Source organism: Schistocerca piceifrons, chromosome 7, assembly GCF_021461385.2.
Source record: "Schistocerca piceifrons isolate TAMUIC-IGC-003096 chromosome 7, iqSchPice1.1, whole genome shotgun sequence".
NCBI classification, from domain to species: Eukaryota; Metazoa; Arthropoda; class Insecta; order Orthoptera; family Acrididae; genus Schistocerca; species Schistocerca piceifrons.
In genome coordinates this window covers 542984027-542996448 of record NC_060144.1, presented here as the reverse complement: position 1 = coordinate 542996448, position 12422 = coordinate 542984027, and positions in this window count along the sequence as shown.

Sequence of the window (12422 nt, the reverse complement as noted above, 5' to 3'; positions counted from 1 at the left end):
AAAGTCAAGTCAGCTTTGAAAGGAACTAGATTTGAGACTGTTGAAGCAGTAAAAGAAAAAGCGACGGAAGTAATGTATGGACTTACCGAAAATGATCTGCAGCATTGCTATGAACAGTGGAAAATTCGTATGGAGCGGTGTAGAGACCGAGGAGGAGAGTACATTGAAGGAGATAACATGAAATTGTAAATAATTGTAAATAAATGTTTTTTTCCAGCATCAGTCCGGTTTTTTCTAGCCGCACCTCGTACACCACGAACAATCACATCCCCGATGTGTCTGTCGGGTTCAGATACGGCGAGCTGGGGGCCCAGCACGTCAACTGGAACTCGCCATTGCGTTCCTCGAACCACTTCACCACACTCCTGGCCTTCTGACATAGCGCATCATTTGTTGGAAAATGCCACTACTGTCGGGAAACATGATCTCCATGAAAGGGTGTACGTGGTCTGCAGTCAGTGTACCATACTCCTTGACCTCGTGGTGTCTTGCACGTGTTCCACTGGATCGAGATGCGCACGTGAATGTTCCCCAGACCATAAAACAGCCGCCACCAGCTTGTCACCGTCACGCAGTACAGGTGTGAAGGAGCTGTTCCCTTGAAAGACGACGGATTCGCGCTCTCCCATCGGCATGATGAAGAAAGCATCGGGATTCATCAGACCACGTAACGCTCTGCCACGGCGCCAACGTCCAGTGCCGACGGTCACGTGCCCATTTCAGTTGCAGTTGCCGAAGTCGTGGTGTTAACATTGGCACATACATGAGAGAAATGGATAGGTTAAAGTTAGATATAGTGGGAATTAGTGAAGTTCGGTGGCAGGAGGAACAAGACATTTGGACAGGTGAACACAGGGTTATAAATACAAAATCAAATAGGGGTAATGCAGTAGTAGGCTTAATAATGAATAAAAAAATAGGAGTTCGGGTAAGCTACTACAAACAGCATAGTGAACGCATTATTGTGGCCAAAATAGACACCAAGTCCATGCCTACTACAGTAGTACAAGTTTATATGACAACTAGCTTTGCAGATGACGAAGAAATTGATGAAATGTATGATGAGATAAAAGAAATTATTCAGGTAGTGAAGGGAGACGAAAATTTAATAGTCATGGATGACTGGAAGCCGATAGTAGGAGAAGGGAGAGAAGGAAACAGTAGGTGAATATGGATTGGGGCTAAGAAATGAAAGAGGAAGCCGCGTGGTAGAATTTTGCCCAGAGCATAACTTAATCATAGTTAGCACTTTTCAAGAATCCTAAAAAAAGGCTGTATACATGGAAGAAGCCTGGCGATACTGGAAGGTCTCATATAGATTATATAATGGTAAAACAGAGATTCAGGAACCAGGTTTTAAATTGTAAGACATTTCCAGGGGCAGATGTGGACTCTGACCACAATATATTGGTAATGAACTGTAGATTAAAATTGAAGAAACTGCGAAAAGGCAGGAATTTGAGGAGATGGGACGTGGATAAACTGAAAGAAACAGAGGTTGTAGAGAGATTCGGGGAGAGCATTAGGGAACGATTGACAAGAATGGGGGAAAGAACTACAGTAGAAGAAGAATGGGTAGCTTTGAGAGATGAAATAGTGGAGGTAGCAGAAGATCAAGTAGGTAAAAAGACGAGGGCTAATAGAAATCCTTGGGTAACAGAAGAAAGATTAAGGAAAGGCAAACGTACGTTTCTAGCATTTGTAGACTTAGAGAAAGCTTTTGACAATTTTGACTGGAATACTCTCTTTCAAATTCTGATGGTGGCAGGGGTAAAACACAGGGAGCGATGGCTATTTACAATTTGTACAGAAACCAGATGCCAGTTATAAGAGTCGAATGACCTGAAAGGGAAGCAGAGGTTGGGAAGGGAGTGAGACAGGGTTGTAGCCTCTCCCCGATGCTATTCAATCTGTATATTGAGCAAGCAGTAAAGGAAACAAAAGAAAAGTTTGTAGTAGCTATTAAAATCCATGGAGCAAAATAAAAACTTTGAGGTTCGCCAATGACATTGTAATTCTGTCAGAGACAGCAAAGGACTTGGAAGAGCAGTTGAACGGAATGGTCAGTGTCTGGAAAGGAGAGTATAAGATGAACATCAACAAAAGCAAAACGAGGATAATGAAATGTAGTAGAATTAAGTGGGGTGATGCTGAGGGAGTTAGATTAGGAAATGAGACACTTAAAGTAGTTGTTGCTGAGGGATTTAAATTAGAAAAAGATGAAATTTGCTATTTGGGGAATAAAATAACTGATGATGGTCGAAGTAGAGAGGATATAAAACGTAGACTGGCAATGGCAAGGAAAGCGTTTCTGAAGAAGAAAAATTTGTTAAGATCGAGTATAGATTTAAATGTCAGGAAGTCGTTTCTGAAAGTATTATTATGGAGTGTAGCCATGTGTGGAAGTGAAACATGGACGATAAATGGTTTGGACAAGAAGAGAATAGAAGCTTTCGAAATGTGGTGCTACAGAAGGATGCTGAAGATTAGATCGGTAGATCACATAACTAATGAGGAGGTATTCAAAAATGGTTCAAATGGCTCTGAGCACTATGGGACTTAACATCTTAGGTCATCAGTCCCCTAGAACTTAGAACTACTTAAACCTAACTAACCTAAGGACATCACATACATCCATGCCCGAGGCAGGATTCGAACCTGCGACCGTAGCAGTCCCGCGGTTCCGGACTGCAGCGCCTAGAACCGCAAGACCACCGCGGCCGGCGAAGAGGTATTGAATAGAATTATGGAGAAGAGGAGTTTGTTGCAGAACGTGACTAGAAGAAGGGATGGGTTGGTAGAAGATGTTCTGAGGCATCAAGAGATCACCAATTTAGTATTGGAGGGCAGCGTGGAGGGTAAAAATCGTAGAGGGAGACCAAGAGATGAATACCCTAAGCAGATTCAGAAGGATGTAGGCTGCAGTAGGTACTGGGAGATGAAGAAGCTTGCACAGGATAGAGTAGCATGGAGAGCTGCATCAAACCAAGACGACAACAACAACATGCGTGAGCCGTCGACTGCGGAAGCTCATCGTTAGGAGTGTTCGGTGCACTGTGTGCTCAGACATACTTGTACTCTGCCCACCATTAAAGTCTGATGTTAGTTCCGCCAGAGTTCGCCTTCTGCCCTCTTTTACCAATCTGCCCAGTCTACGACGTCCGACATATGTAACGAGGGGTGGTTGCTCAACCCCACGACGTCTGGACGTGGTTTCACCTTGGTTTCGCCACGTGTTGAAGACACTCACCACAGTACTCAACACCCGACAACTCGTGCAACTTCCGAAATGCTCGTGGCGAGCCTCTGGGCCATCACAAACTGCCTTCGGTCAAACTCAGATAGGATCGCGCGCCTTCCCCATTCTACACACGGACGGGAGGCTCACAGATACTACGCGCAACGTGCGTGTGTCTGACTAGCAGTCATTCATCGCCAGGCGACGCTGCTATCGCCTGGACGGGTTCATATCGATAGTAGGTTCGGGGCTAATAATGTTCTTGCTGATCAGTATAAACTGTGCAGTAACTAGACTTCACGTGCTAGCTGCTGATGCAATCTTTTTGTTCGTACCACCTGCGCGATTATAAACGTTACACTATCTTGCAGTTCATCACCAAAAATCTTGCCTCTAATTGTATGGTTGTTAACATCGGTTACCAGTTAGCGCAGTGCTAGAAAAAATTTCCAGCCGATCGCGTGTTTTCATCGTATAGCCTGTCCTGCCTCTGAATAATTACTGTACCGCCGAGCTCCGTTTGAGCGTGCCTGGGCACAATTCAAGTGTTCGCTGTTACCAAGTGTACGCTGTTACCAAAAATCTCGAGAAGCCGATTTATTACACGATAATCTAATGAACATTCGGACGGACACAGGCTTCATATATTTTGATATACATAATATATAGATATATATTTACTATATGAAGAAGATACGTTGTTACCGAAAATCTCGAAAAGTTCTGACAGACTCTCTTAAATTTTTACACGGTACTCTAATGAACATTTCCAAGGTCATAGGCTGTACATTTTTTCACACGTATAATGTATAAATATAAGTTACACATAAATGGAAAACATTGTCAGCCAAAATCACGAAAAGTTTTTGGCCAATATACTCCTAATTTTTACATGTTACTCTATTGAACATTGAGGAGGACACAGCCTATATATTTTTAAATATATATGTTCCAATGTTACAAGATGCTCTAATAAACATTCAGATTGGGATAGGCTGTATATTTTTTAAACAACTATGTATAGGATTTATACGGAATTCGGCAACTTAATGTCTGTGGTTAAAAGCTTTCAGCAAATTTTGAAGCTGTTCGATTGTTTAGGAATAAACTTCACAAGGTATTGGACAAGAAAACTCAACAGGCGATCAAATTTTAACTGCGACGAGACTGGTCTCAATTACAAAATGTCACCGGAAAAGACATTAGCGTCAAAGGCCGAAAAGGCAGCGCCAGGCTACAAACGTAGCAAATAAAGAGTAACAATTCTTGCATGCAATAACGCCACAGAAAATTTGAAAATGAAACTGTCTATGGTAGGAAAACTAAAAATAACCGAGAGCATTTAAAAATGTATCTAAAAATGCTTTACCGGTGAAATATTACAACCAAGAAATGCTTGGATGAGCTCAGACATTTTTAAAGAATGGTTTTTCATCGAGTTAGTGCCACAAATTGGAAAGTTTTTGAAAGCCAACAACTTGCGCCTCAAAGCACTGTTGCTTCTAGACAATGCCACTTGTCATCCTAACGAAGATGATCTTCAAGATCAAGATGTAAAGGCCATGTTTTTGCCTCCAAATGTCACATCCTTATGTCAGCCTATGGACCAAGGGACCTTAGAGACACTGAAGAGAAACTACCGCAGAAACTTGGTTTCCTCTGTAGTTAATGCTATGGACAAGGGAGAAGACATGCTAGAGCAGTTGTGCCGTGTTAATTTGAAAGACATAGCTTATGACATGGCCCAATCTTGGGAGAGTGCTGGAGCAAATACCACTGCAAAATCCTGGAAAATTTTGCTACAGGAAAATCAAGAAAATTCTCCAGATGATAAAAATCTACAGCAGCAGACCGAACAAGAAAGTACTACCCTGCTTTCATTGTTATGAAAAGTTCCGGGATGTGCTGACGCCACAGAAGATGACATAAATGAAAGGATTGTCCAAGATGAAGAATTTGAAGTGACAGATGAAGAAATAGTCAACATGGTAAACAAAAAAGAAGAAGACGAAGAAGCGGATGTAGTGGAGGGAAGTGCGCCCAAGATTTCTCACAACGAAGGACACAAGGCCTTAGAAACTGCTTTAAAATATGTAGAGCAACTGGAGGAAACATCGTCTACCGAGGTTTTACTTCTTAAGAGACTACGTGATTTAGCGGCAAAAAAACGGCAAACAGCAGGCAAACAAAAGACAATTACTAACTTCTTCACACAGTCAATATCTATTCAGTTTAATTTGATTCGTATTGTATTAAATGTTTAACTCATTTGGCCTACTTTAGTTCCATTTTTGTGTTTTCTTGTATTATTTTCCGTGTTATCCGACCTTCCCACTTATCCGACCTTGCCGCGGCCGGTTTAGGTCGGATAATCGAGACTCTATATATTTTTGAGACATGTTCCAAGGTGATGACAGTACTAGACAACTTTCTCCTTAAATATCTAATATTTCAAATATATACAATATTGCAAGTAAGACTAAACTGGTAAATGAGACAACAGTACTTATACACTGTGAAATATCTCTAACAGGGAAAGTAAAACTACAGTAACTGAGTAGAGGAAGGAAAGGTAAACGTAAAAGGAAGGGCTAATTTACAACGTGGTTTGGATGGCATTATTAGTAGTATATGCCGTTAGAAGTGGCGAGGTAGTGAATTGTCTGATAATTCAGTATTGACATAGACAGGCGGACATATGTCTTATCAAACACAAATATCTTACAGCGCATTTTCACTTAAATAAACCATCTGGTTTTATTCAAGCATTAACAACTGTCATCTTTGGAACCAACTGTGATACTCTGTAGCTGCAGTGTTTTAGAATCTTCGATCCCACAAAAATTTGACGGCCACACATATATCTCTTTCTACCTGACGATAGCGTTACAGCCGAAAACCGGTTTGTAAAATTATAGACATTTTAGAAATTACATCAGTGGGCGCGGGATTAGCCGAGCCGTCTGGGGCGCTGTAGTCATAGACTGTGGGGCTGGTCCCGGCGGAGGTTCGAGTCCTCCTTCGGGCATGGGTGTGTGTGTTTGTCCTTAGGATAATATAGGTTAAGTAGTGTATAAGCTTAGGGACTGATGACCTTAGCAGTTAAGTCCCATAAGATTTCACACACATTTGAACACAGTTACATCAGTGATGTTTGTTTCCGCTGAAGTTGTACAAAATATTCTATCAATAACCGACCAAACAATCAATTACTATAAAGTGCAATTCGCACTTAAACATTTATTAAATTACGTTGGTTTTTACAGGATGCAAACTTGCTGCCCTCATGGCCGCCAGAAACAAATATAGTATGCCGCTTTCTCTGTTAAGCGCCGGCCGGAGTGGCCGTGCGGTTCTAGGCGCTACAGTCTGGAACCGAGCGACCGATACGGTCGCAGGTTCGAATCCTCCCTCGGGCGTGGATGTGTGTCGTGTCCTTAGGTTAGTTAGGTTTAATTAGTTCTAAGTTCTAGGCGACTGATGACCTCAGAAGTTAAGTCGCATAGTGCTCAGAGCCATTTTTTTTTTCTCTGCTAAGCCATTTCTGCTCCCATCCTATGACGTGACACCAGTCTACCTAAGAGAGTTCACTAACTAGCAGCTTACCACTCAAAACATCTCTGTAACCGAGTTGGCAACATATTGCTAGTGATTATAGTTAAATGGCTGCTGTGACTTTTACAGTCGTAATGTCATTCGTAGCAGCTGCAGACGAAAACCAATTATTGGCGTTAATATAACAAAAATTTTGGAAAAAAAGGCTAGGAAGATTAAGATTTAACTTATTATCAACGATGAGGTGATTAGAGGTGGAACGCAAGCTCTTAATGGAGACGGATGGGGAAGGAAGGTGGCCGTTCCGTTTCAAATGAACAATCCTGTTATTTCAGTTAAAAGATTTAGGAGACTCGAAAACCTAATTCTGGATGGGGTAATGGAGATTTGAAACGCCGTCCTCCCGAATACAAGGCTATTGTTTGTCTTACCACTGCACTAACTCGCTTGGTAGAAATTTTGGTTTTCTTACGTTGCTAAAGGTTTCTCAGTACCGTAAATCAACTGTCAGCTTTATCTGGGGAATAGTTACGTTTAAACTTCTTTTTACTCAGATTTACTTGTAAGTGTTTCGTTCGATTTCCTATACGGTGCAGTCATAAAATAGAGTGATACTGTAGAACAAAACCAAACTAGTGCTTGTATTTATTATAATGTTGTCCTACCAAGAACCGATAGAACATTCAGTTAACATGATAAATTCTCTGTTTTGGAAGATTTCTCGTCAACAGTTAGCAACCAAAGACGATGAAGGTTTGTAAAGCTTCTAGCCAAAGCTCTACAGTTAAGGAGCAATTGTCGCACGCATACGTAAGTCTGTTGAAGGCGTGATGGACGTTTCCAAAAATCAGTCATAGATCAAAATATCGAGAAAGAGCGTATTACGTCTTTAAGTGCCTGGCGGTTAGAGTGATATGAAACATTTGACATCATAGGTGTATCATGAAAATATAAAGTAAGCTTCATGTGAACAATTAAGTATGAAAAAGCTTTATGCATGATGAGTGTTGGATTTGTTGGATTGTGGTTAAAATCAAACGTGGATATATGTTTCTCAATAATGTTTCGACTCTTTACAACCGAATACAAGCATTTTTGTTCACCTGTTTGTTCCCGTTGCCTATTTTCGGTCGCTTCGGGAACGAAACTTAGTTCAAAGCAGTGATCCAACCATAAAAATTGTGAAATCTGTTTCGTCAGCACAAAGAATAAGGCTCGTTTTTTCCTGGGATGCAAAACAAGTTTTTCTTGTTGATTACCTTGCGAAGACAAAACGACAGGGAAATACTATGCCACTCGTCTAAACCAGTTACATGAAAAAATGCTGGAGAAACGCCTTAACTAGATTTTTAAAAAAGTAGGCTTTAACACAGACTGTGGTAATTCCTCAGGCGACAAGGACACTGAGAGCTCTGAAACTCCAATCGTAAGAATATCCACCGAAATCACCAGATTCGGTGATTTACAACTTCTTACGTCTAAGAAATTCGTCGTTGCAAACTTTTGAGTCTTATAGAGGAATTTAAGTTTTTTTTTTTTTCAGATCATACTCAGCAGACTCTCCAACATAAACTTGAATAATGGAATGTACTAACTACAAAAATCTTTGTATGTCCATCCTTGCTGTTCAGTAGCAAATGAAAACAAACACCTGAAGTCGACCGAGCGAGGTGGCGAAGTGGTTAGCACACTTGACCCGCATTCGGGAGGACGACGGTTCAATCCCTCGTCCGGCCATCGTGATATAGGTTTTCCGTGATCTCCCTAAATCGCTGCCGGCCGGAGTGGCCGAGCGGTTCTAGGCGCTTCAGTCTGGAACCGCGCGACCGCTACGGTCGCAGGCTCGAATCCTCCCTCGGGCATGGATGTGTGTGATGTCCTTAGGTTAGTTAGGTTTAAGTAGTTCTAAGTTCTAGGGGACTGATGACCTCAGCTGTTAAGTCCCATAGTGCTCAGAGCCATTTGAACCATTTGAACCTAAATCGCTCCTCGCAAATGCCGGGATGGTTCCTTTGAAAGGGCACGGCTGACTTCCTTCCCCGTCCTTCCCTAATCCGATGAGACCGATGACCACGCAATTTGGTCTCTTCCCCCTGACAACACACAACACCTGCAGTCGCCCATTTTGCATTTATTTAGGCAATCAGTTTCGGTGTTCCGTTACAGCATCTTCAGGCCCTTTGACCAACGTAAACATGAAGGAATCCAATCTCGTGTGCAGTTAAAAAAGGAGCAAGTATTAAATAACCGTCGTTTCGTAGGTCACTGGTTTAAATTCCACATCACTTCGTTCATCAACCGAGTGATGTACGAAGTGCCAGTGGCGTGTAAACCAGGGTTATTTAATGTTGGATCCTGCTATGACTGCACACGATACTGCATCCTTCCCAACTTAAGTTGGTCAAAGGGCCTGAAGATGTAATGGAACACCGAGGCTTATTGCCTAAATACATGAAATGCGAAAGAGGTGCCTGAAGGTTTTTTAATTTTCATTGCAGCTACAAAGATCATTGAAATGCATTAACCGGTATGGAACTAGCTAGAAAAGTAAATGCATTTTTCACTAGCAGACTGAGCAATTTCCAACCCGTTTTCTTGTACGAAAACGTAAGGAATAAACGTTCGTGTTTAACGACCATTCGACTTCTGTCTCAGTTAACGGAGAGCTGTGGGTTAACTGGCAAATGTGAAGAAAGGGAAGAGGGCTTTGTGTCATAGCCCCTTGCATGAAATACCTCGGCAATCTAGTAAGTTAATTTAGAGGAACTTAGGTTGCAACAATCGGAGTAGGACTTCAGCTCCATTCCCTCAAAATGGTGCACAACGTCTTCTCCTTCCGTAAAGAGGTTGCTCTTCAAAGACACTGGAATCGAATTAGGGAGGAGTGAGGGTTTCTTCAGGCAGATGCTATGATGCTTCCACGGACATTCCATGGTTGGTATCATCTGCCACCCTTGTCCAGCTGAGAAGTTTCTTAGCAACTGAATTGTCGAAGAACACGTGGCTGCAGCCTTCTTCCCATCTTCACCGTGATCATTTTGTGTTCCACAGCTGATTTATGTTGGTAAGAACCGCCGCAGCTGTATTTAAGTACTTTTATTACGTCACATTATTTAAGTACTTTTATTGCGTCACATCCGGTTTCGTTCAATGAGTGTCATTAGGTGACACAACGAATTCGCCGACAGTCTTCGTAGGTAAATGTCACATGTACTGGACAATTTTATGATAATTAATTAGAATATTGCTGGCGATTTTCTAGTGTCGTCTGATGATACTCACTGAACGAAACAGGTTACGAAGTAATAAGTGCACCTAAATACAGCTGTATTGGTTCTCCTTAGCTTCTGCCTATTGACGGAATGGGCTACAATCTCTGTGCATACGCCATTCAGTCGTTCGAAGCTTTCGCGACCAGTTAAGGGACTGCGAAAGCCTTAATAACGAAGTCATTTTCTTATTTAACGGCCTTTCTTCTGGCCTTCGTCGTAAAAACGTAAGCGATCTTTTTCCAACATGCAAAGGCTAGAATTCTGATATAAGAAATCAAAGGTCTCAAATGATTCCCTATTTCTAGATTTCCAGAAGGCTTTTGGCACTGTACTTCACAAGCGGCTTGTAATCGAATTGCGTGCTTATGAAATATCGTCTCAGTTATGCGACTGGATTAGTGATTTCCTGTCAGAGAGGTCACAGTATGTAGTAACTGACGCCAAGTCATCGAGTAAAACAGGAGTTATTTCTGGCGTTCCCCTAGGTAGTGTTATACGTCCCCTGCTGTTCCTTATTTACATAAACGATATTGGAGACGACCATAGTAGCGTCTTAGGCTGTTCGCAGATGATTCTGTCATTTATCGTCTCGTAAAGTCATCAGAAGATCGAAACCAATTCCTAAACGAGTTAGATAAGACGTCTCCACGGTGCGGAAATTGGCAATTGACTCTAAATAATGGATAGTGTGAGGTCATCCACATGAGTGCTAAAAGGAATCCATTAAACTTCAATCACACGATAAATCAGTTAAATATAAAGGCCATAAATTCAACTAAATGCCTAGGAATTACAATCACGAACAACTCAAATTGGAAAGAACACATAGAAAGTGTTGTGAGGAAAGCGAATGGAAGACTGCATGTTAATGGTAGAACACTTAGAAGATGTAACAGATCTACTAAAGAGACTGCCTACAATACGCTTGTTCGACCTATTTTGGAGTAGACATAGATATAGATGAAGTTGGCGATGTGGTTGAATGTTAATAACGGTACGGGGTCTCGAATGAGCAGTGTCTGTGAGTCACGCACTTCTAAACTACTTACGTTCCACAACAAATGTCTACAGCATCAACACTGGCAGCGTTGCCTTGGAAACCAACACATAAACATCTGTGACGTATTCACGGTTGTGTATAGCACGGTTCACAGTTCACGACGGGTTTTCAGAGATGGAGACACGCATCGGATGTATAGTGCTGCGGGGCGTAGAGCGAGGAAGTCCGACCGAGTTTACACAGACACGTTTCGCAACAGGCGCCGTCCTAAATGGAGGAAACTTGTATCGGTGAGAGGAAACTTAGAAGAACCGGGTCTCCCTGCTTACACCGACATTATCGATTATGTTGTAAAGTATACAGTGAGACTCGCGGTCGTCAGCTTGAATTAGTTCTATGAGCGCAAATTGGTTAATCGTCCTTTTCCGGGAATGCGAGTCTGTTGAAACGGACGCCAAACTGGATGAAGTGTGCGTTGTTATGCTGGGTGCGCTTTCAAAATGTTCTAGGAGACTCTTCAGTCCCCGATTTCGTACCGTAGCTCTCAGATAACCATGCAGAAGTTAGAATTTCGTGCATGTCATTTGGTACATAGTGTGGAGAAATTTAAGTCGCGGAAAAAAGCGTCTAGTTTACCGTACATGGTTTCGGTTACTTATTTACATCCGTAGAATCGCAGCTTTCGGTCGTGTTTTCGTCACTGGGGCTCTGAGCACACTAACTTCTGAGGTCATCAGTCCCCTAGAACTTAGAGGTACATAAACCTAACTAACCTAAAGACATCACACACATCCATGCCCGAGGCAGGATTCGAACCTGCGACCGTAGCCGTCTCGCGGTTCCAGACTGTAGCGCCTACAACCGCTCGGCCACCCCGGCCGGTTTTCGTCATTGATGAGGTGTGGTTTCACCTTTTTGGGTACGTGAATAGACCAAACAAAAGAATTTATTCTACCGAATATCACGATGTTTTCATAAAAACATCCTGCTCTATCAGGAAATAAGTGTGTGGTGTGCCGTATGGCGTCGTCAGATTTTGAGTCCTGTTTCCTTTGAAACTACAGTGAACAGTTGATTATTATTACTTTATATTTTTTTAGTCACAACTGTATAAAACAAATTTCTCTTGACCTAAGCGTTTGCTATTATCAGCGAGGAATCTTCAGAGGCAAATTTTGTAGATACTGATCTGCATGTGTTCTTTCTCCTGTTTTACAGTAGTTTCTCTCCTGCTTACTGCCATACGAAAATTTCACAGCATTAGGAAATGAAGTATTGACGCAGCATGCCGATTCTGCTCGCCATCCTTCCACGAGTGGTCGATGGAACGTATATGATCATTGTTTCTGGATTTGAT